The sequence below is a fragment of the Lonchura striata genome, chromosome Z, assembly GCF_050655825.1.
Source record: "Lonchura striata isolate lonStrDom1 chromosome Z, ASM5065582v1, whole genome shotgun sequence".
NCBI classification, from domain to species: domain Eukaryota; kingdom Metazoa; phylum Chordata; class Aves; order Passeriformes; family Estrildidae; genus Lonchura; species Lonchura striata.
In genome coordinates this window covers 82,552,094-82,578,228 of record NC_140740.1, presented here as the reverse complement: position 1 = coordinate 82,578,228, position 26,135 = coordinate 82,552,094, and the positions used below count along the sequence as shown (strand labels likewise).

The 26,135-nt window shown below is 40.2% G+C and overlaps 1 long non-coding RNA gene across 1 annotated transcript in view; it reads right to left on the bottom strand.

Annotated features, from left to right (window-relative positions):
- Nucleotides 1–622: 622 nt before the first annotated feature.
- LOC146763910 (uncharacterized) overlaps nt 623–26,135 on the bottom strand; it is a 242,467-nt gene continuing 216,954 nt past the window's right edge. Inside the window, exon 3 of the long non-coding RNA XR_014951715.1 lies at nt 623–26,135. This exon is cut by the window's right edge and continues 46,089 nt beyond it. This is a non-coding gene — a long non-coding RNA (uncharacterized LOC146763910).

The following is a 26,135-nucleotide window of genomic DNA, read 5'->3' as shown; positions in this document are numbered from 1 at the left end:
AATTTCAGTTTACATCTCTTTTCTTTAAAGGAACAGTCCAAGATCTGTGGTGAAAACTACTTGATAATTACAAATGAGTGAATAATTTACCGTGAATAAATTACTGTATGAGTTTCAGCAATTCTGAACAGAATGGCCACTGGCACATAATTTCCACAAACACAATTTATATTTTAAAGATGTTTGATTATTCATTTTGATCAATGAGTACTTTTATATTTCTGATGAATTTCATAGATATGATTACCTTGGACAGGGACTAAGGTGTGACCAAAATATAAACTCTATTAATAGATTCAGCAAAGTACTTGCAGACACACATTCTAACTCCCAAGAACTTGTGTTAATTTCTTAGAAATCAAGAAGAGTTAGGAAGTATTAAACATCTTCCTGAATCAAGACCCTGGTGTCCAAGTATGAGCTTGTGTTCTGAAGAGGGTTTTACTATGTTTTAGTGCTTGTCCATGGTGCATGCTAAAGGCTGAGAAACTAATGTCTGTATCATGAGGAATCCCACACGCAACGTACACTTGGAGAAAAGCTGTGCTGAGTCATTCCTCGCTACTGAGGCAAGGCTGCAGAGTGATTACATTGGAGAAATCCACCAGAATCACGGAATGGCTGGGGTTGGAAGGGATCTGTGTAGATGTCTATTATAATCCCCCTGCTAGAGCTAGTTCATTTAAGCAGATTTCTCAGGGTTCTATCCAGGTGGGTTTTGAACATCTGGAGAGGAGGAGACTCCTCAAATTCTCTGAGCAGTCTGTCCCAGTGTTCTGTCACTCTCAAAATAAATAAGATTTTCCTCATCTTCATACAGAAATTCTTGTGTTTCAGTTTATGCCCACTGGCCTTTGTCCTTTTGTTGAGGACCACTGAAATGAGCCTGGCTCCATTGTCTCAACACCCTTCCTTCAGATACTTGTATGCATTGATAAGGTCCCTCTCAGACATCTCTTCTCGAGGCTGAACAGGCCCTGCTCACTCAGCTTTTCTTCATAGGCAAGGTGTTCCAGTCTCAAACACCTTTGTAGTCCTCCTCTGGACTCACTCCAGGACCTCCATGTGTCTCTTGTCCTGAGGAGTCCAGAACTGGACACAGAACTCCAGATGTGCTTCACCAGGGCTGAGCAGAGGGTCAGGATCACCTCCCTCAACCTGCAGGCAATGCTCTTCCTATTCCTCAGGATCCCATTGGCCTCTTGGCCCCAGGACACACTGCTGGCTCATGGACAGCTTGTTGTCCACCAGCACCCCCAGGTCCTTCTCCACAGAGCTGCTTCCCAGCAGGTCACCCCCAGCCTGTGCTGGTGCCTGGGGTTGTTCCTCCCCAGCTGCAGGGATGTGAACTTGTCTCTCTTGATTTTCATTGGGTTCTTCCCACTCTGCTTTCTCCACAAGCTCAAACTGACTAACCTCATACATGCTCCATGGGCTTATGCCTCAATGTCTGAATCTATTCCATAATATTTTACATTATAATTTTTTTAAGAAATCTTCCAGGGGTTCCTCTGCTTTCTTGATGGCTCAGCTCCTTCACTCTTCCCTGGCCTTGGCATGAGCTCACCTGCAGCTTCAATGAGTGCTGTCAATAACCTTCTGTTTTTCAGGTTTTATTGGCAAGAGAATGGAGGGATCTCAGAGGCAAATTCTCCCCATGAGGACCTTGAGACCACTTCAATAGCTCATTCCCAAAACAGTCCATCCTTCCACTAACCTACCACTGTACTCTGATAAAGGGATCATTGTCATAAGATGACTGACAGTATAGAAATTCTTAATGTGATTTCTTTCAAAGAATGGTCACTGTGAGTATCAGGGTGGTAGTGTCGATGCACATGTGAGAGTGTGTGTGTATAAAAGCACATATATTGTATGTCTGTATATATTAGTCTTTGTACTTTCACATGTACATACAGATATATTTGTATATAGATGTAAATTCATACATCAATTGATACACATCTGTTTAAAATTATGAATATATAAACGAGATTATGATTTTCTTCAGCAAAACTTCACATATAAATGTCTGCACAAATATTTTTTTTATTATTCTTAACTTTGAGAGAAAGAAAGGGAAATAAAAGCAGGATTAATGATTCCAGGCTATTTCAACAGAAAATTGGAATTAGCAAAAAATAAACTATCTTTCTCTCCAGGAAGGATCAAAAGGCATTAGACACATTCAACTATCCTGTGTACCAGAGATAATTAAGTTGGTCTTTTGCTGTATAAAGAGGTATATTTTAATCCTGCTAACTGAGCTTCTTGGTCTGTATTTAATAATCTTTCTTGCCAACATATTGCTATGGGTCTGGCTATGATCTCAGCAGTGTTTCCAGGTCAGTGGTCTGTCTTCTAGGTAGATGTTAGCTATCTGTTTATGACTGATTGTTTATAACTGCACTGATAGTTCTATCTCATCAGCTCATCAGCTAAAGTAAGCTTGGCAACTGAAATAACCCCCCACATTTACAGCAGCCAGAAATCACTCCATTATTACCAAAGCCCATTGTCTGGACTGGAGACAGAGTTGAAAAGTAAAATCTGACTGCTCAGTCTAAATACTTGCCCAGGTAGCATGGGCAGAAAGGTTACTCCTGCACTAAAATAATTTATAAAGACTAGAAAAGCATCCATATGATTGAGACTAAACTGTATTTTCCATCTAAGATGGTCCCCAGCAAGCTCAGGGTTATCCAGAAGACCCTTATTGACAGGGTTTCTAAATCAGAGGAATTCCTCCAGGAACTTGGCAGACGTCATGTATACCTCTAATCATTTGTATTAAAGGCATATTCCTTATCCAGTTCATCAACATTTTCCTTATTTCATGGGAGATGCTCCATGAGATGGAACATATTTTCCTACGTACCACTTCAGTAACAGAGGACTTGTGACACTGGGGAGGTTTAATGGATTGGGTGCTTCAAAATCTTGGGAAGTAGGTCTCTAAAATGTGTTTGAGGCAGAGGGGCAAAGGAAGGACAAACACAGTGAAGACTGCAGAATCTAGAGTAGTGCAATCCAGAAAGACCTTTGCAAAACACCAGCTGGTAAGGGCTGATTTCAGGGTAGCATGAGAGAGGCTACACCCACCTGCACATGAAAGTCACACAGAATTACATGGTCTCTTTTGAGTGGCACATGCAGAAAAAGACAGGCATCAGATCCAGCTGTGGAGAAGACAAGGTTAAAGAGCAAAACCAATGACATGGGATAAGGATGCTGGTCTTCTCCTTCTTATTTGGCCTATATTATTTAAATTAAAGTTTTTTCAAGCAGATGTAATTTGTTGGCAGTTCAGTGCTCTACAGAGTTTACTGTGGTCAGACACACTTTTTGGTACCATCCTTACAAAAAAAGCAATCAGCTCAGCATATTAATAAGTGAGAGGGAGCTCTCAGGTGAAGACAGCTGTCTTGTTTACAACTGTCCTTATGTTTCTCTTGCTAATGAGCACTGATGTCAGCCTGAAATGCACTTAGAACACTCAGTTTTACACAGAAACAAAAAATTTTTTTGTTGTTGTTGTTTTTTTTTTTTTGTTTTTGTTTTTTTAACTTCATAGGCTGTCATAGTCACAAGCTAGGTATTAGTCCTCTTCCTCAGTATGGTCCCAAGGTGAAAGCTCCTCCTCAGGTACCACCAGGTTACTGTGAACTGCTGCTGGGTGGAGGCTGACCAGAGCCCTGAAGATCCCTTTCACCAAGGTAAGTGACTTTGTCTTTCTAATATCCTTCCCCACCTGCCTTGGCAGCAAATCTTGGTTTCTTACTTGCCAACATCACATGTTTACAAAACCAAAGTCAGGGCGCCAAACCTCAGAGGATGTTTAAAAATACCTTGGAACACCAACTGGAACCAAGGTCTTTGCTGTCCCATACCAACCCCATATAATCCACATAGAGATTCCTAGTTTTCCCTGCAGCATTAAACAGGATATAAAATAACCTCCAACCAGAACATGTTCCTAATCTCTTAGAGAAGTTCTTGATGGTAATAAGGATTGTTTTGACCCCTGTCATGCAGAGGAATAATTTGAGCTACTGATTCCAAGGTCTCCAACATGGAAGGGAGCTGTCAGATCAGGTCTCTCAGCAGACATGAAGGAGGTGGCATGTCCAGTTGCCAGCCTCCAGGAGAACAGCATCCAGCTCTACCTAACTTTTATCCAGTGGCTTAGCTAGTGGAAAGCCCCAGTCAATGTTTTACTGCTCACCATGACAACTGACACTTTCACCTACTGCGATGCGTCCTGGATCTAGGGCTGTACTGGAGGACATTTAAATCCACATCTTAACATCTCCAATAAAAATAGAGGGGTAGAGAGGGTGGGGGAAGAGGGTGGAGGGATGCTGGTGGGATTGCACTGTTATTTTACATGGAAAACTCTGAATTAGCTGTTAAAGGGCACAGTGATAAGGAAGAATCCAGATGTTGCCTTCCAGCTTCTAGTACACCCCATTTCTGGAGTTACCATAAATGTTTTAGGCTGGTGTCACAACACAATGTCAACAGCAATCTTTTAAATGACAAACCATGCCTGCAGAATGACCACGTTTCTCTGAATTTTAAGGCAAACACTTCATCTCAGTTAAACCCTTAGCAGTCCTGTGGTTTTGCCCATCTCCTCAGGAACATTTAAAGCACTCTTCTTCTTATAAACAGTTTAAAATTGTAATGGTAAACATACAGGCCTAAAGCTAAACTTCCATTCCTTACACTTGTGTTGGTTATTTGCAACAATACCAGAAATGTTTACCAATCCACCAGCACAGTTTACACTGAAATCCCCCAGTCATTTACCTCTTGTGCCATGATTAATTGTTGGCCTAAATGAAGGAAGTGAAAGACAAGTATATGCCTTGTACACCGAGATCTTCTCCTGACTCAACTGCTGTTTTCAAATGTGATTCAAGAAATCAATTTTATACTCAATATTGTAGATTTCTTCTGGCTTTTCTAGTACATTGCAGTGCTTTTACTAAGTGTCTCAAGAGCTGCTAAAGCTCAGAAAAGATGGTGCTGATAAAGACTTTGTGAGGGATAGCTCTTTCTGGCCAGGTAAAACAGGTGAGATGCTGGAAAGCATCTTTTGAAAACTGCACTGTGTTACTTTCTAGAACCTTCTCCCTGTTGCTGTGTATTGTGCACTTCTGGCACTGAGTTGAAGTCCATTCTGCATCAGAACAAGTCACATCAAGATGCCTTTCCAAGGACATAATGGGATGCGAGTCCCAGAGATCACAGAAAGATGATATACCCATCAAAAAAACTGTCTATGCAAGACTGTGCTTTCCTCTCAAAGAGGATCTCAGGTCTATAACTTAACAGATCGGGTTTTCCAGCATAAGTAGCAAATGCATGTGGAGTATAAAGCAATATTTACTTTACTTTATAATAAATTTTCACCAAATACAAGGGCAACAGACAACCACATCACTGTTTAAGACAAAACTGGCACTGTTATCAACAGCAGGACAGTCCAGCAATAAACGTAATAGGGAAACAATGAGAGTTGGAAAAAAGTAGCCACAACTGCAGAGAAGAAGCATACAAGTTCCTAATTCTAATTAAAACCCTCTGTCTAGTTTTTCAGCAGCCTTAGAAAAAAATACTGAGTCTTGCTGTAGATCCTAGCCACCAAAAGTATGGAGATATTTCACAGTAAGTTCAGTAAGAGCCTTCTAGGTTTTTCTTTGAGTCCTTGAAAGAAAACATGAAACAAATAAATTATCCCTGCAGTTTATTCAGATAAAGAACCCATCTCTGAAAGCCTAACATATAGCACCATTTTCACAGAGTTTCTACTTCCAAATGATAAGTGTTAACTGGTGCAAGAAATATTGATTTCAGGTACGTAGTTTGATAGAGATATGGTTGCTCTTCCATAAGACAAATGCTATAATTTAGTTGAAATTACACCAAGCATTGCATAAATCACATCAGCATAAAGCTTTGTCTACCATGGGTCTACTGAAATTGGTAGTGAACTCTAGAGCTATCTTTTGTCAATTTCCCCATAATTTATATTATTTTAGTTACTACAATTCGAAGTTGCAACTTGAGTTTACTAGCTGATATATTTGTCTATTAGATACCTGAGTATTTCTTAAGCTTCAATTTGATGGATGGGTAAAAATGGAAGGAAGTAGCAGTATGGATCCATCCACTAAAAAAGGCCACTTCCTAATGATACTGATGAATTCCTAAGCAGTATTTTGGAATATTTTGGGTTTACCTTCCAGTGGTTTTCTTTATTTTGGGTTTGCAGGCTGTGATTTTGAAGAGTGCACACAACAGACACAGAAATCAAGACATATTTTCTTATGCCTTGAACAGAAGCCAGATTACAAAAACCCCTATTTAAAAATAAAGAAAAAAAAAAAAAAGAAATATCTTTCCATTTTCCAAGTGTCTACAGTTAGTTTAGCTGCTCACATTTTCCGGGAGCTTTTGTTTTCTTTGGTTTTCAAATGTATCTTTTTTTTTTTCCAGAACCCACACACAGGAGTTCCACAATCTCATCACTGCCCTTTTAAGGCCATTATCACCTCTTTCCAAGATGCTTCTGTCCTAGAGCACTCCCAAAGCACATCCTGGAGAGTTCATTTCCTCACGTGTCACACATGTATTTTTGTCCTTGTGAAAATGGGTTTGGAGCTCTGGACTAGATTTCTGATAAAAAAACAGTGACCTTCATTCTATTTCCTCCTATTTTATAGTCTCTTTGCTTACCTCCAAGAACCTAGCTCATTTTTATTCTAATTTACTTTATTGCTGCTCTATTACTTTATATATATTTTATTATATACTTACTACGTGTTTCATAAAGTCTCCTTAGAAGATTAGAAATGTAAGATTTCTGGGAAAACTTTGCCTTGCCTTTAGCAGTACTGCTTCTTTGGAAGTGGTGTTGATCCTGACACAGAGTTATGAAATGGAGATCCAAGAAGAGGGTAGGGTTAAGCACAGGCATCTCATGGTGGAAAATCATGTTAGGATTGGTCAGTTCCTCTGCCCAGACTCCACTTTTTTGCAGGGAAGCATTCTAGAGGCAAGCTGGCCTTTGTGAAAAGGACAGCAATATATCTAGTAATTCACACAAAAATAATTGTTAGCTACATAAGTAAGAGAAAATACAACATTTAAGAGACCCAGCAAAGATCTCAGGGCTAAACTTTCATTATTAAATTGTATTGTAGGACCAGTATGAAAATCAGTATGAAAACAATCACGACCTATACTCTGGACACGAATAAGGTGGAGTCAAGATTTCAGCTGAAGAACATTTGTAACATGTAATAACAAACTGTTTGGAAGAAAGACCAATCTGAGACAAAGAAAGTAGAAGGAGACATTAAATGTGCTTGCAGTAGCATCTAACTATATCTGAATATAGCACATATTTTGTGGTCATCCTTGCTGCTATATGAAATATGCAGCCATTGCTTATGGGGGATTATAATAGAGAATGTAATATATTTTACAGTACTAACACACTTAGAAGTCATCTCACCTATGTCCTTTTCAATGTGAGGCCTTAATCAGAGCCACATGTGCACATGTCAAAACAAAAGAAACCAATTTTATCTAAACTTGCATTTAATTTGCACATTGCTATGTTTTTTAGTACATTAAAAGTGGTCCAACCTCATGCCAACAGTTATGGGTCATTGGGAATTATATAAATTACAAAAAAAATACAGGATGCTTCTTCTCCAGGACATTAAAACAATTCAGGCAGTCTTCACATTGAAAACTATTTATACTCACTGAGACAAAACTTACAGTAAGATCTCAAAAAAAGGCAATAGTTTTCCAATTTCTGTGCCCTTCATTTCTTCATGAGATCTGTGCAGAGTTCCAGTGAGTGCTATCTTATAAACTTCTCATTCTTTTTTTCATGTACCTTATTTGTTGTAATGATCATGCATGAGATTTATTTGTATAAAGGAACAAAGAAAGTTATCCCTACTGCATGAAAATATACAAAGCTACGTCCTGATGTAGGTTCACCTATGTATAGCTAATATACGTATAGATAAATAGATACAAACCTGGATTATTAATATCCTCATCCATCTGATCTTTAAAGAAAAATTATGCTAATTTGACTGATCCACTTGGTCTACATTCCTTTGCAAAGTCTGTATAACAGTGACACAAGCATTCTGTTGTATGCTTTCTTATAATATTGTCTGGAGAATGCTGCTGGCCCATCAAATCTTTGTCAGTCTTTCTTTTTCATGCCTACTACTTTCCACTGAAAAATTTCTTCGAGGATGCCTAAGAGAGGATTGGGACTTCTTAAACATCACAGTTCCCTAGAAGGTCACAGTTTTGCCAGGGAGAATCCTTGACAAATCTCTCCTCACACTAAAACAAAAAAAAAGCAACCTCCACCCCAGCATTATTGTCCCAGGAGAGACACACCACAGGTGCTCCAGAAAATTCCATGGCCCAGGCTAGCCTCAGTGTGTTGCAAAGTATGCTGTTCTCTGAGACATCCTGACAAGAAAAGAGACCCCACAGAGATCCAAGTGGTACCCCCCCGCTGTGTCTTATTTTACACTTTCAGTAGGAGTAATCTGATAATTGAGTTTTGCTAGACATTTTCAATGTAAATATTTTTGACACTTAGAAGGAGAAGCACCATATCCTGATGCACAGTTTGGTGTCTGAGGCACAGTAATGTGGTGGAAGCAATGAGTTTTCAGGGCACAGGATGTACCTGAAGAAGATGCAAAGGGGAGGTGGTGGGAACTGGGAAGAATAGGATATGAGAGGGACACTTCATATGAGGTTGTGGTAAGTTCACATGCAATTTGCTCTTTTACCTAAACTCAAGAGGGGACAAAACCACTTGATAACTCCTTAGTGTAGTATTTATCTGTATGAAATAACATCTTCTGTTTCTGCACTAGTGTAGCACTTCCAAGAACTAGCAAACTTTGCTAAGCACTGTACAGATCCTTTGCAGAAATACAATGCCTGCTGAGAGAGGCTTCTAGCCACAGTAGATTTCTGTTTACTTTGTGACCCAACCTGTTTACCTCAACATTTTTTTCGCCTTCTGACATGGAAGAATATGTTTTCAGTGAACCACAAGGGGATTTAGGATTTTGGGATTGAATTAATTATTATATCTCATTACTGCTCTCCTGTATTTTATGGTGTATGAGAGTAACAAGAGAGACATCTTGCTGCAGGAAGAAGTACAGTTATCTAACAGGTAATGATATTTCAGGTTAGGATGTAAAGATTTCACCTCTTCCAGAGGTTTCAAGGAAGATGTAAACATGATTTTGAACAGAGAGACAAATTAAAGCAAAAATGAAACTCTACTTTTGCTCCAATTACAAAATTTAAATATTCGAAGCAAATTGTATCAAGAGTGTTTTGTTAGCCAGGGATTTGCATGTATTTTTTAGCACAGCACTACCCACACCTCACAGATGGCTGTGGGGAAAGTTACCATGAAGAACAGAAACGAAACTGGGCCCTTATAGCAAAGCTGCTGCAGTGACTTCCTTGAAATAATTAACAGGAGGAGGCTGCCTGCTGTTCCACATGTGAAACAACAGCAGATGGGCAGCGTTATATTTCTCTGATAATAAAATGACCTAATGCTCTATTTAGAAAACTAGAATACTTCTCCCTGACTGTTTACGGATTTTAGAAATATCATGATAAGCAAAGAGTTAAAAGCTGTGATATAAAGGACAAGTGGATAAATAATGACCCAAGTTTGTTACGAAACATAGTGGAACTGTTGTATAGTTAATATAAACACAGATGACCTTTATTTTTGCTCATTTTTCTTCCCTGAGACAGGAAACAGAAGATAATCTTTGTCAGCCAGTAGAATCTTCCACTTTGCTTCTACTTTGGAGCTGTGGGGCAGATTACCATGCTGTGTTTAGGAGTATGACAATGCTACTTTCTTTTCCAAGCACATGCTGAAAAAGTGATATAAGTTTGAAGAGACATACTTAGTTTTGGGTAATCCAAGGACTGCACCTACTACATCAAAAAGCACACACTCCTATTACTCAAAAGTGGGGCCTAAAACTACAACCACTGTGACCAATTCATGCTTATGTGGTTTGTGTATAAAATAATCAAGGAAAGTAAATGGGTTTTCTAAAGTAGGAATTATTTATGTTCCTTGGCATGAAGGAATTTGAAGTTTTTCTGTTTGTGAAGGATAAGACTGATATCCAGTCTAAAGAGATTTCTAAAGAGGTTGCATTGCCCTTCTGCTTCTGTTTTTGGTCCCTTCCTTGTGTTGGCAACAAGGCATAAGCAAAATAATCTGACAAAGTTGTACTAGAGTTGGCACTAGAGCTGGTATAAGATGCTAACAAACAGCTGGGGACAGGGAGGTAAGGGTGAGGAGCACAGGACCATCTCCTTATTTTCTACACAGACCTTTACTGTCTTCAAGAAATTCTGAAATTGAGATAAATGCCTAATTTATTTGGACCACTACAAAGGTGAGACCTCAGCCAAAAATTAAGTTCAATTAATTCTGGGAGCTGCTTAAACCCAAAGCATGCCTCAGTCTCTATTCTAAAATTCTGGCAAAAAACCTACTGGAAGGTATGATGATTACCTTCATTTTCAGATGGAAGACAGTAGTTGGGAGATCTGCATTCCTCCATAAATTTCTTTTGAAGTACTTGATTATAGGTACCAAAGCAAACTAGTGAAAACCCAGGACATAACCCAATTTTCTATCACATGAGTCCAGTGCTTTAATATTAATTTTACTCAGAAAGGTGTAAAGGAGAAACAGTGTTATCTGGTAGGACTTTTTCTCAATCTTGCATTGAACCAGCACAGCTCCTCCTCCACATTTGAAATCATCCAGCATAAGGGTGTAAAAAGACATTTTGCTTCTTAAATTGGCACGACTATGCATTGGGCAGGGCAACCAACTCCCTTTTGGGTGCCCTTCAGAAATCCTAAAGCACAATGAAACAGAGACAATGGACTTGCTGTACGACTCCCATACTGACCTCCCACCACTTCCTCTCTCCCACCAGGCAGGCTGGCGAGGGTAAAACAATCCTGCCCTTTCTAGAGATGCCAGATATTTTGGAGAGACTCATGATGTCTGAGAAAAAGTGGACTAGAAGGCAACATACAGACGATGGGTGGAAGACGGATCTGTGTATGGGACTGGAAATCACAGCCCGAAGAAAGGCACTTTTCTATACACCAAGAATCAGCAGCTGTCCTCTGTGATGTCTTCCTAGGGTGACAGTTCAGTCAGGCAGAAATCTACATCACCTGTGGAGGTCTAGAGAGCCTGACCTTCAGGGTTATAATACCTGCATCTAATTTGAGATGTTCTTGGCCCACTGGAGCCAGATGCAATGCAAGGATGAGCACTGCATGCTCATCTCAGCTCTGACCAGGAGTGAAGGCAATGGTGCTCCCAGGGGGTGGTAGCCTTTCCCATAAGTAGGAGAAAGTGGAAACAGAGGGTACAGTTATTGCCTTTTTCTTGATACATGCAGCATTGTGTTGGTATCTCCTACTACAGGTGCTGCCCCAAGGCCTCTTTTTCACTCCTGACCTGTTATCATGTTTGCCTCTATGCATAACAGAGCTGCTTTGGCAAGTCAATTCTACTTTTATGAAAAAATCCTCTGAATTGTGAGAAAGTTAATATGGCCTCACTCCTATCACTGTTAAAATAATTTATCTGCATAGGGCACCAATGAATCCCAATTGGAACAGGGCAGAGTGTTAACATAAGGAGGATAGGTCAAACACAGGAATCTAAGACATGAAGTGGATGCCACTTCAAAGTGGAGGAGGCACTTGAAAATAAGAATTATTTGAATGTGCCAGTTTTCTGGGTTCTATGTTACCAATTTTTCAGAAAAATAAACACAAAGAGCTCAGAGATAAATCAGTTCTTGATGCAATGAAAACAAACTCCCATCATTTGACTGTGTTTGCCACAGTGACATGTGGCCTTAGAGTCATACCAAACAGCTGCAATTGCTTCCAGGACAGCAGAATCTCCCCAATGAGTAATTCTGCCAGTAAAGTTTTGGCCTTCACAGGCTGAAAGTGTCCTTCTTTTAACATTTTCAGTTTCATCTAGGTAATGGGACAAGCACAGAAATGATACCAAAAATCCCAACTGAACCTATGTGAAAATGTATTTTTTAATGTATCCCAAAATGTTCAGTTCCCATTTGTTTGGTTGAAACCAAAGCATTCAGATTCATTCTCTATATCTAGCAAAACAAGTAGAAAACACCATTTTTCTGTTTTCAAGGAACATGCCTCAGGGTCGTGATGGAGCAGTTTCAAAAATGGAGGTGTTTTATTTTGATGGTAGAATAGGGATCAAAATCCTTGGAAGGCAAATCAAAGACTGAGTCAGCTACTCCCTTGCCCTTCATTCCCTTCTGCTTTGAAATTAGCCTGAGAAATCACAAACCCACAAAATACTGTTCAAACTTTTGTAGTGGCTTTCAGGTTTTTTACCAGGTTGTATTTTAAATATCTTCTCCCAGATCACAGGTAATCTTTGCATTGACCTTCACCCAGTAAGAGGGCCAGGGGAGCTGGACTTAGGAGAGGCATCAGTGGCTTTGGCTGCTTTATTGAAATGCAGCTCTGGATCATTCTGTAAGAGTTTGTGTCCTGTGAGAGCGACAATAAAAACACAAGGTGGTGGGAGGAGTGCTGTTCTTTGCCCTGGATGGAAATTTCCTATGTTTGTGCAACATCCTTAGCACTGTTAACAAAGATAAATGACTATCATTTTTACAGAGTGTACTCAACTCCTACAGGCTCTGCAAAGTTTCCTTGGATTTGAGCCTTTACTGATTCTAGATAGTGACCATCCCACTTTCAGAGAAAAAGTGGGAAATCAACCATACTTCACTGAAAGACTTGGGTGCAGTGCAAGCCACAGCTGCACATCAGAAATTTTGGGTTTGCAAAACTTTTGCTTGATATTGGATTTTGCAGTGAATGACTAGCTCCAATGCTACATCATCTTAATCAAGCCCAGCAAAAGGCATTTCACAGTGCTCTGGGGCAGCTGCTCACTGAGGTATTGAAGCTGTATCTACCACTCCCATTGAACAAGATAGTACAGAAATGCCACTTTTTATAGACTATCACTTTGTATAACCTGAGATCAGCAAAGCATCTGCATGCCTGCTTCAACAGTAAAATATCAGCTAAGGACTCAGACTGAAGCAGAAGCATTTTGCTGCCTCAAGAGAAGAGGATCAGACAGTCCTAAGTTTTTGGGACCTTGGCGAAAGTCTTACAAATTTAAAGTTAGTATTTTGGAGGCTTAGACCAAGGCAGAGGTAACCCTCAAAGCCATTCCAGTGGAGTCCATACATGAGGTTAAATCACTGCGTGCCGTGTTTATATGAGGAGCATTTGTTTGCTCTTCTGTGATTTTTGCAATTGAGTTTGAGCATAGATGGTAATGAGAAATAAAATTTGCTTGAATAGCTTGAAAGGCCACAGGAACCTGTATAGTCTTTATGTGAGGAAAAAGAAAAAGTTCACTTCATTCTGATGTGTGTTCTTGGAGTAACAGAATGATTCAGGTTGGGAGGGAGATTTAGTCCAACCTCCTGTTCAGAGTACTGCCTATTAGTTCAGAACAGGTTGCTCAGAACTTTGTCAAGTCAGTTCTTGAAAACCACCTCCAAGAGAGCCCTCAGAGCCAATCTGGACCCTGCTGTGATGTTGAATAATTCTTGCAGTGTTTTTCTCCATCTTGTATACCCAGTTGCAAACTCTCCTGTTTCAAATCATGGCCACTGTCTCTCCATCTCCTGTAAGCATTGCTGATCCCCACCCCACAGCCACTGAGGTGCTAATAAATGCCCAAAGTTGCTCCTGCTCCCGGCTGAGCCAGACACATCGTATTTTTTTCACAACCTGAGCCAGACAAAGCCTATCTTTGCAGGGGCAATACTCTGGCCCTCTCTCAATTGCTGCCATTGGTTCTCTTCCAGCCAAGAGATCTCTTCTCGTCTTCTCTTTCTTGAACATGCTTCTATTTTTTTCACCCTTGTTTTTGTCATTACTTAGATGAAAAAAAAGAAAAGAAGTGAGAGAAAAGGGAAGTTCCGGGAAGTTCTGGGAAGGGAAGTTCCAGGAAGGGAATGAAAGTATCAGGAAGAGAAGTTTGGGAAAGGGAAGGGAAGGGAAGGGAAGGGAAGGGAAGGGAAGGGAAGGGAAGGGAAGGGAAAAGCATGAACATAAGTTAAAACCAAAAAAGAAATGGTACCTCATTAAAAAAAAAAAAAAAAAAAGGAAAAATATAGGCAGAATACAATTTAATCTGCTTTGGATTAATTTATCAAATTGAAACAGAGGACGCACTGAATGGCCACATTGCTCATTTATTGTACCTAGTAACACAGTTCATTCAAAGAGCACCAGTGTAATGTCATTGCATATTTCCTTACACGTTGTTTCAGAGAAATAAGACTGATAATTTCACAACAGGCTGAACTGAAAGATGGATGGAGCCAGTCTTCTATTATTTCAATGTGTGATAGAGTGTGAGAGATTACCCAATGAATTAGCTCAGTGCTGTGTAGGAAAGCTGAGTAACTTTCACATTGAAATTAAATTCCTGGTGGTTTATATGTAAACCAGAACTGGATTCCCAAAGAAGAGATGTGGGTTTTGGTGGAGACCTTAAAATTAATTGAAAAGTTGTGTTTGAAAGATCTGTTCCTCAGGTTCTCGTACATCAGACTCAGAGCAAATATATGACTGTTCCTGCAACCCAGCAAAGGATCAAGTCCTTATCTTAGTACCACTGTGTGGGACTTCTGATTTATACCTATGATGTGCAACCAATGGCAGATATTTGTGTTGACTGCTTATCACAGGAAGGTGTAGGTGGCACAGAGGAAAGATAGCTGCTCTTTCCATTGCGCTGTCCATCAACTAGGAGGCAGTTATGTGACTTATTTAGCTCCTATCCCCTCCCTGCTGTCTTTATGGTATCTCACTCCCCTAAAAAAGACAGAAACTTCACTTTCTACAGCTTTGATCTTTGCAGCAGATGTGGAGGAAACATCAGCACAGCACATCTGAGATCTCAGGAGCTACAGGAACACATGTTTCTCTCAGTAATGCTATGACTAAAATCTGTCCATGTTTGGCATGGAAATTGTGACTTCTTACTTAAATATAAGCAACATTCCTTAAATGCACGGATATGTTTTAATTTCATCAGAAAGTTGCAAGAATCACAATGATGCAGCTTTCTGTTTGCGCTGGAGTTTCAGTAATTTGCTGGTTTAAAAGAAATCAGCCTGGAATGAGAGAAAGAGCCCTTGCAAAATATATTTGTATCCAGATCCAAAACTGGTAATAGACTTAGGTAAATTTTTTTCTGTTAGTGAACCTTTGGCATTTAACAAATAAAGAGAAAAATAAAGAAGTTCTTTTACCTAGTTGAGAAAGGGAGAAATTTTCAGGCATGTAGATCTTGAGTCCTGGCTTTAGGTTAAAAGTCCTCTGAATTCTGGATATTGTTAATTTCATTTTCTCACTCATTTTACTTTACATTTAAGCCCTTTATCTGCCTTTTTGAGAACTGTTACAGTAGGTTGTTAAAGCGTGTGCTCTACACATCCTGCAGTGCATCAATTTCCAATGTTCAACTGCTGCTAAACTGGGATTGCAAAGCAGCGCTTGTTCTGTGACACAGATTTCTCCTGTTTCAGTGCAAACCTGGTGTTCCTATAGCCACAACAGAGATCTGCTGTTGCAGTTTGTCTGTGAAGAAGTGCTAGCATCTTTTCTCTCATTCCTCACTGACTGCCAGGCTGCTGCTGTGGGTGAACATCTTTGCCTGTGTTAATGTGCAAGGTGTCAAAAGATCTCTTTTACAGCTCAACAGTTTTCAAGCCCATTCACTGCACTGAGAGAACAAAGGTCAGCTTCTACACTTGTACAAAGACTGCCTGTTTGAAAAGAAAGTGCTCTTGGCCCTGGTCACAGATCTGCTGTGAAGATGCTTTGCACAGTTTGCCACTTGGGCTGGCAGGAGAGCACAGTGCAAAGAGAAGACTTGAGTAGCTTTGTGAAGTTCTGCATTTTCATAGAAGCACTAGGCTTAAAATAAAACTTGTTAAGGAGCTAACCTGTAAGTCTCATTCTCACATTAAATTGAGTCTACCAGAGAGTTCATGATGGGACAACATGAGCAGATGAAGAGGTGCTGCTGGCCAGTCTCTAAATCTGAAAACAGTGGGAAAAATGAAAGAAGCAGGATAGAGTGATGGAAAATTTCCCATCACTTTTTTTTTTTTTGAAGGAGAGCTTTTATTGATTCAGAAGTGAGTGTAATTGTCTGACATGTTGTTTTCAGATATTTGTTTCCAGCATATCTCCCATGAAACCAGACCAGGGCGTTGTTAAACAGAGCTGTCTCAATTGTCAAACAGCAAGATTTGTTAATGGGAAGAAAACCCAAAAAGACATTAAAGAGGCAGAATGAGAATGTTTCACATTTTCCCCTTTCTTTACAAGGTAGTTGATAAAAATGCCCCCAAACAGTCACACATGATACTTTATCCCAAGGGGTAGACAGACCATAAGTTAACACAGAAATGCCATGAAAGTTTATTCTTCATACATCACAAGCACCATCTGCTTTGGCCTTAGGAAGTATCTAAGAGGACTCATTTACTCATCTGCTACATTTTGCAGCCTCTTATGGCAAACTCGAGTGATTTTTGCAGACATAGCTGAAGTTGCCTCTGATGCATCCAGTGCATGGTGACATAGTTGGAGGTGGAAGGTACTTGAATCAAGGCTTGTGGCCTGCCAGCATCCCAGTGTCCTGTGCTCTGAACACTTACTCCTGATTCCATTTTGATGTTTTTGCAGTCACAGGTCTGTAGGCACTTAGGAACCAGTGTCTCAGTGATGGGCAAAATGTTTTAGTCTCATACTCCTGTAATTTTTCCAAATAATGGCAATAAGTCCTAAATCACTGAGATGGTTTAAAAATATTCCTTTAATTTTCTTGCTTTGTGTGGTCTATATCATACCACTTTCTTAGTGCTTGTTTTTCCAGCACAGACAGTGAATTTGCAAGTTCCTCTGACAGACCTTTAATTTTAAAAAATGACACACAAGTTTGGGCTCTCTACTACAAAATGCTTTTGGAAGATCTAACTGTTTCACTTTTCTCCTTGAGCTGCACTAATGCTAACATATTGCTTGTTCATAACCATTTGTGCTCCTCACCTACATGCAGCTCAGTAAAACATCATGCTTAGATCACTTTTCAATACTGCATTACAGTCTAGAAGAGCCAATTTGTCTTGTCTAACATTAATGAGTGTGTTTCCCAGATGAAGACAAACAGCACAGGCCATTCCTTTTAGTGACACTACTGGAATCAGAAACAACTCAATGGGTCATACAGGTCCTCATCTGTTAATTTCAAGCTAACCCTGAACACGTGTTGAGAGCTTGCACTGCCTTATTAATACACAGCAATGCTGCCTTGTTTGTCAAGCTCAACAAAATACAGCTCACATCAAACTGGAAAAAAACCAAGAAAATTAAAAATACATGTCTCATAGAATGCATTCATTTTCATGTTGGCTTTCCCTTCCCAGTTTATGGTATGCTGAGTGGAGAGTGAGGCTAGGGAAGGAAGCTGGGGCTGAGAGGTGTGGTCTAGAACCTGTGGGATGCCACAAGAAATGTCCATTGCTAGGTCACAAGTATATTGTACTGTACAGAAATTTGGTCTTTGTTCTGCCTCATTAAAGTTGCTCCTTTGGAGCACAGTCTCTTGTGGTAGGGTGGGTGCACTGTCAAGTGTCAGACACTCAGGGCAAATGATGGATAGTCCAGATAGCGGATGTGGGCTGTGGAGGAAAGGGCTCAACCAACAGTTTACACTCTGTGTAAATTAGGCTAACACAACATGTGATCTTAAAAAAAAAAGAATCATAAAACTACTCATAAATGTAGAGAAAGAAAAAAAAATATTTTATTTTACTTTTAGAACGGTTTAGTTATTTTGCAAAGTGTGTAATCCAGTCATGGATAATGAGGATTTGTTTCTAAAGAACAGACATGAAACATTGGTCTAGATTATATTTTAAAAAAACACTTATTGCTTCCTATTGTCCTGAAGTATTTATCACAGGACTATTCTGATTTGTCAACATTTTTCTATTTTTTGGATTGAATATGGTCTTATAACATGTCACATTCCTATGACACAATAGGGTAAATTGTGCATTAAGCAGTATTACCCTACTGTTACTTCTACAGGAAGAAGTAACATCAACAATTCTTAAAAAAAAATTTAATACTGCAGGTATGTGGCAAGGAGGGGTCAAGGAAGTGTATTCACCTGTGCTGCGTTCCACTGAAATACTTGATTCTAATACTTCCTTGTTGCATCTTGAGAGGGTTGTCTTCTCATTTCTTAAGGCCAGTGAATCATTTCCTCTTCAGTAGCACTTTACTTTCTTCATAGATTAGGAGATCAAATGTAGTGTGATCTGATTACTTAAAATTACACAGCAAAATTATCCTCTGTATATTTAACCAACATGAAACTTGGGACTAACAACCAAATACTGCAAACTTCCAGCATTCAGTCATTTGGAGAGGGATCAGAGCAGAGTATTAGGGGGAATATAATTAGTAGGAAGTGGGTACTGGGTCAGAAAACCTTCTGAATGGTGTGCTTTTTCTTTCTTCAACCAGCACATCAGCTTTGCATTTATCAAGGCTGACAAACATCAGTGTTTGTGCAGTACTACCTCTCTGAATGTTAGAAGAAATACCTGTGCAGGCTGGATCTGAAGACAATTCTATGCTTAACAACAAGCTTAACAAGAACCAAGTTGCGTAAGTTTCTTCCTATATTAAGATTCCATTTATAAATAGTTTATAAAGTATTAATATATTACTAATAGACATTAGCCAACAGTGATAAAGTTTGACAAGTTGTTTATAAACATTGGCTTAGAATTAGCTGCATTACCTTCCCCTGCTTTGTTTATAGCCATTTACAGCATAGACTGATCATGCCTATAACAAGCTCAAAGCCTTCATTAATCACATACTACTCTTGGAAGAATTCAACTTTAAAATAAAGCTTGGGCAGCTCTTCCTCTTTTCAATTCTGCAAGGAAAGAAGACCCCAGAAGTCAGAAGTTGGTTCTTGCACAGCTTAGTACTGTACTATAGGCAGTGCCTGGACTGAAAGGGCTTCAAATTTGTTTTCAAAACTACCAGTACTGATCACAAAATTTCTCCAAGCTAGCTTTGTTTCCAGAACATGGTAACATGGCCAGTTTTGCAGATGACATAGGGATATAGACAAACAAACAATCATATGAAATCACAAACCATTTTCTGTGGACCAAAAATTACACAAGAACAAACAATCCAAAAAAACCTTTTCTTGGAATAACTGAAGCTCAGTAGATTTTATGGAAGGCAAAGCAAGAGTGATGTTTGACAGCTTCTCTGGAGTGAGGGATTTTCCAACATCCTCCAGACCACAGCAGCAAGTGCATGTACAACTTACAGCTGACATTCTAAGCTAATGAATAATTGCTGAGGCATGGACAGAGGTAACTCAGAAATCCAGGTCTGTGAGTACGGTGGAACAATGCAAGCCTGTGACATTATGGAGAAGACACAGTATCTTCTCACAATTGTTCATGCAACTGGGGCAACACTGAGTTTTACCTGAAGGTGAGCAACAGGTGCTACATCAAGGCAATGCTGTTTCTGCAGTGCGAAGCAAAATAACTACTGAAATTACAAAACTGGTCTGGAGACTGCAGCTCCCACCAGTATGAGCAGAGATGGATGTTTCTGGGAATTTCTGCATGCCTAAGCCATGTGTCTGAATCCATCCTTCCTCCAGCAGCACTAGCCAGTGTCACCTGGGATCAAAGCTGTTGGCACAAGACAGCAGGTTCAACAATGAGGATGACTGCATGCTTCAGCCATGACTGAGCTCTGTACCTCTCAGGAAAACAAACCCAGGGATGCACACACTAACACACTGGTTGTGAGATGTGACTTTAGAAGCCTGTGTCTTTTTGAAAGCATAAGTAAGAACCATAAGTCACTGAGTGATAGTCCAGGAGCCAGTTCTGAGCCAGCAGTAGCTCATGGGCCTGCCTGGCTGGACAGAGAGTTACTCCAAGTTCAAGTCAACTACAGAGCTCTGGCACTGCATCTGCTGCATCTGTTCAGCTGCATCTGCTGCTACCTGCAGTGGTGCTGCAGCACAGCATCACACCCTGCTGTGTAGACACAACTCCTGGCTTACAAGGTCGTGTAGAAGTCACTAAAATGCACCAAAGAACCCCAAACTTAGACATCATCACTTTGCCAAAGGTACAAAGAAAACCAAATTGCTTTCTAAAATGCAGGAGTTACCATATAATAATTTAGAATTAAATCCAGTGCAACTATTTCCCCCTTGCTAAATTAGGGTTTTTGCTACTCACAGAGCAGCAAGTGCAAGAGTTAGTGAAAGCCTCTGTATTTATTTAACCAGGGAAAGAACCCTTGAGATGTATACATAGCAGATTAGTCAAACTGAACAGAAAAGTCTGAAAACTACTGTCTTGATATGTATGCCTTGATTTCTTACTGATGAACTCTATGGAGGAGATATAAATGCAAAGGGAAGGAAATCTTTTAAAAGTCACTAATGCTTGTAAAATTCTGCAATAAAGTCTACTAAGTTAAAAGTGTTTAGGGGAAGAATGTAATTCTAGTTTCTAGGCACTATCTCAAGACAGATTTATAATGACTCATAAAGTATTCATTTGATTATATATTGCTGTGTTGTTTTCAGCACCCCTATCATGGAAGAGTCTGCTGTCTTCATTAATGCCTACTGCAAACTTTCAAATGCTTTTGGACATGACAGCTTATTTGTTTTGGGGTTTTTTTTTAAATGAGCTATTTCATTCTAGAAGTAAAACAGTGCTTCACTAGTAGTAGATGGAAGTTAAGAGCCAAATACTTCCGCTCCAAGATGTTTTTCTAGAGTTAAAAGTACATTAAGATGGAATTTGATATACAGGCCCAAAGAGATTTTTAACTTGCTGTACTCCATTAACTTATTCCTAGAGATGCTATACATGAAAGTACCAAATGACATTTTTTAGACTTCCTACAGAATAAAAGACTTACATTATTCTGAGGAATAATAGTCACTTAATCCTTTGTGTGGATGGCTGCTCTCAGCAATTAGTAGGCAAATGCAAACAGCTGAATTATTTAACTTTGCAAAGTGGCTGATGTTAAACTTAATGGCTGAACTGTGCAAGCATATGTCTGCTGAAATTCAGGGCAACAACAAATGTAAAGTAAACAGCAATTATCCCACAAATACTTGGCATTTTAGGTTTTTCTCAGATGAACGTGACAGTAATTCTAGGAGGTTTTCAGATTTCAAGTAGGATGAGTTTTAAAAAATGCACAATAATAAGAGCTTTGGTTTAGATACAGGCTTGAGTTTCCAATTTCAAACCACATTTCTTTTTTAAAGATTTTTTCATTGGAGTTTGGATGAAATTAAGTTTAAATTTAAATTTTTTTCTACATGGAATGAAAAGAATTGATATTTCTTTTCCTTTTTTTTTTGCACTGACAACTTTCCACTCAAATTCTATATGCTTTGGATGCTGGAAAACCAGTGTCTTTTTTGCTATAGCAGTTGTACTCATTTGCAAAGTCCTCTTTATGTCACAATGACAGTTCTGAAGGATCTCTGTCCTTGCCACCTGAAGTGTCACCTCTGTGATAAATGTCCTTGAAAACCTCCAGCTATGCAGAAGGTGAAAGATTTGCACACTTGAATCCAGTGTCTTTACTCAAGGAGATTGAGGCAGCTCTTCCACCAGTGACACAAACTCCAGAGACAGCAAAAGTAACATCACCCAATTTTGAAGATTGAAATGATGAAAAATTAATAATATCCTTGCTGTGTATCACAGTCAGTAGACCTTGTTCAGAGGAAGTACCTACAGAGTGGTTGCTTTTTTGTTGTTGGGTGTTTTTTGGTTAGTTTTTTTGGTTGGTGGTTGTTTTTTTTTTTTTGGTTAGTTTTTTTTTTCTTTTTGGGTTTTTTTTTTGGTTGGTTTTTTTTCCCATTGTCTACTTAGGAAATGGATGGAGAAGGCTGCTCTCCACCACCTGCATTCAATCATCATGTTGCATGGGAGGACTTGCTTCTGGAAACCTTATGACTAATAACTGTAACAAGGAAACCCTAGCGTAAGAGGTTTCTGAACATCTCTAAGACATCTGAATCACAATGTTATTCATAATGTGACCTAAAATCTGATAACTAAATATGGGGTTAAAGTCAACTTTCTGTAAAGTTTTGATGGGTGCTGTCCCATAAGGCTGGAAGATGGTTTAGTAGTCAGCTACTGATGAATAACCATTCTTAGTCACTATCCAATGACTCAGCTTGTAAAACCCCAAAAGGCTGTCATGTCTTCTTTGTATACTAGTGAATAAACGTACACATCTGGCTGCCAGAACATCTTGGAGGCAAAGATGCTGTTTATGAAACAGTCTTTGGACGCAGTGAAACAATCCCTAATAGGTACTATGTGAGGTCATGGCAGTCTAGGGTATCCCTTATCTTAGAGATATAAGCTGTGCTAAGCAAAGACTTGGAAAAAAGACAAGGAAAGATCACAAATCCCAGAAGCCCAATTTGGATCAGCTCTTTTCCCTGCCTTCCTCCCATTCTTTTGCTAAACTAGGACTGGGAAATCTCAGTCAAAAAGGATCGCACAATTTCTTGACCAACATGAAACTGCAACATAAAAGAAAAACAAGATACAGCAGACAGCTCTGTCAGGGGGTGCTTAGAAATGCTGGGTCTCTAAACAGCCCTTGAGACAGCTGAAGGATCAGCTGTGATCTTTTGCCACAGTTTCAGCCAGAGGTATAAAGGAGGGTCCCTAAAGAAAGTTCCAGGTCACCTCACTAAAGATAAAATTAGATTGGAAAAACTAGAATATACCCATCCTAGTCTGTGCCAAATGTAGCAATGGAAAAAGGCAGTATTCCTCATAGACTGATGCCAGTAAAATACTCCTGGTATATCTATAATGTAACTTTGGAAAAGGTAGAGTGATTCTTATGTTTTTGCAGTGCCTATACAGTTGGAAGCCTATTTAAGACAATAACCAAAGACATACATTTCTAAAACTCTGCAGATTTTTTTCTTCTGATAAGGTCAGAAATACCACAAAAGTTACTAGACACAATAATGGAAAAATTTGTTCTTCTGACAGAGGTTATAAAATAAAAACTTGGTTTATAAACCAATAAACTTGGTTCCTGGAGTGTGATAGGGGAGCCTACCAGGGCCTGCCCTGCCAGAGCTGCTGCTCACAAACAGAGAAGGGCTGTGGGGATCAGCAAAATGCTTGGACCTTGGACTTCCAGTGGGTGGACCTTGGCCTGTCCAGGGCACTGGTTCAGAGTCCCCTGGGAAAGAGTATTTAATAACAAAGGAGCCCAGGGAGGCTGGATATACTTTAGGAAGGAAATCTTAAAGGTGCAGGAACAGGGCATCCCCATGTGCCAATAGATGAGCTGGCAGGGAAGAGGATCAGGCTGGCTGAACAGAGAGCTTTAGCAGTAACTCAGAGGAAAAATAAGTTTATGAGCTTTGGATGAAGAGGCAGGCAGCTCAGGGAGAGTGCAAGGATGTTTGTAGGTCATGCAGAGAAAAAAATCAGAAAGGTAGAAGTTCAACTAGAACTCAATCTGCTGAAAGCGAGTATAAAATATAATAAAAGGCATTTTAATAAATACATTAATAACAAAAGGAGTGCCAAGGAAAACACCATCCTTTATCGGAGCCAGGGTGGAACATTGTAACCAAGCATAAGGAAAAGGCCAAATGCCTGCCAAGACTTTACCCAGGACAACCTGCCCTCTGAGCTGGTCAACAGGGGCAGGGAACAGGAGGAAATCATTAGAGATCTCCTGTGGCACTCAGCCCTCACAGTTCTGTGGGACTGGATGGATTCCTCCATGGGAACTGAGGGAGCTGGCAGAAGAGCTCACTGAGACACTGTCCATCATTTATCATCAGTCCTGGTTAACTGAGGAAGTCCCAGGTGACTGAAAGTTGTCCAGTGTGTTGCCCATTTACAAGGATTGGAAGGAGGATCCAGGGAAGGTTATGGAGAAGATCATCTTGCATGTGATCCCATGGCACGTACAGGACAACCATGGGACTAAGCCTAGTTATCACAGGCTTGGGAAAGGCAGTCTTGCCCACCAGTTTGATTTTCTATGGCAAGGTGACCCGTCCAGTGAATGATGGAAAGGCTGTGGGTGCTGTCTATATGGATTTCAGTACAGCCTTTGACACTGTATCCCACAACATTCTCCTGGAAAAGCTGGCAGCCCATGACTTGGACAGTTCTCTTTTTTGTGTTAACTGTCTGGAGGATTGAGCCTAGAGGATAGTGATGAATGGTGCTGCATCCTGTTGGTGCTGTGCCCCAGGGTCAGTAGTGGGACCAGTCCTGTCTAATATCTCTGTTGATGATCTGGATGAGGGAATTGAGTGCACCTTCACTAAGTTCATGGGTGACATTGAGTTGGGTGGTGGTGCAGATCTGCTGGGGAGCAAGAAGGCTCTGCAGAGGGATCTGGGCATGCTGGATAAATAGGCCAAGGCCAAATGTATGACATTCAACAAGGCCAAGTGCCTACACTTCCTACACTTCAGCCACAAAAATCCATGCAGACTTAGGACAGAGTGGCTAGGGAGAAACTCAGTGGAAAAGGACCTGAGGGTGCTAGTTAACAGCCAGCTGAGTATGAGCCAGGATGTGTCTAGGAGGTCAATGGCAACCTGACTTATATCAAGGATACTGAGGCCAGCAGAACCAGGGCAGTGATTGTTGCCCTGTGCTTGGTGCTGGTGAGGCCACACCTTGAGTTCTGTGTTCAGTTTTGGGCCCCTCAATGCAAGAAGAACATTGTGATGATGGAGTGTGTCCAGAGAATGGAACAAAGCTGGAAAAGGGTCTAGAGTATAAATCTGATGAGGAGCTGCTGAGGGAACTGAGATTGTGTAGCCTTCAGGAAAAGAGGCTCAGGGGTGATCTAGCTCTCTCTCTTACAACAGCCTGAAAAGTGGGTGCAGCCAGGCAGGGATCAGCCTCTTCTCCCAGGCAATAAGTGGTAGAACAAGAGAACATTGCCTCAGGCTGCTCTAGGAGAAGTACAGGTTGGGCACCAGGAAGAATTTCTTAATTAAAAGGGTTGTTAAATATTGTAATGGACTTTCCAGGGGCTGGTGCAATCAGCATCCCTGGGGGTGCTCAAGAAATGACTGATCATAGCACTTAGTGCTTTGGTCCAGTTGACAATGACTTGATCAGTCAAAGGCTGGGTTTGATGATCCCAGAGGTCTTTTCCAACGTAAATGATCCTGTGATTCTCTAATACACATCCAAAGTATTCTGAACTCACATAGGTCTGTGAGAAGATTTTGGGGTTTGCTCTCCTGGAAAAGACACTGCAAAAAAGAGCAGAGTTTCACTCTCATTTCACTCAGATTTATTGATTGTAACTGGCACAGGCCTAAAAGAAGTTGGGAAAAGCTGTAAAACTGTGTGCAGCAGCAAGAAATGGCAATTTCTCAGTCAGGATCAGGAACTTCAGTGAAACAGCCTGTGCTCATGCTCTTCTGAAATCGCTTCCTCAATGACTGTATTCTGATGGGATAGGACCTGCGTAGCTCTTGCCGAGGTGATAGCATCAGGGGAACAAATAGTCGGATGTGACCAGTTTCAGGGAGCTTTGGGACAGCTCTGCAGAGGAACATGTGGTTTGCCACAATGAAGTAGGAAAGTATCTCCTTTTTCTGGCTCTAAACTGTGTTAGTCACAATGAAGACCACATGCTAGTACACTGTGGTGGTCCAGGGGGTAGGGAACATTCAGTTACCCTACAAATTCCCTATGTTGCAGGTCAGGTGGAATGTATCTCGACTGCCTGTAAACCACTGCAGTACTTTTCAGCAAAGACAATGATTCAGGTCACAGGTGGGA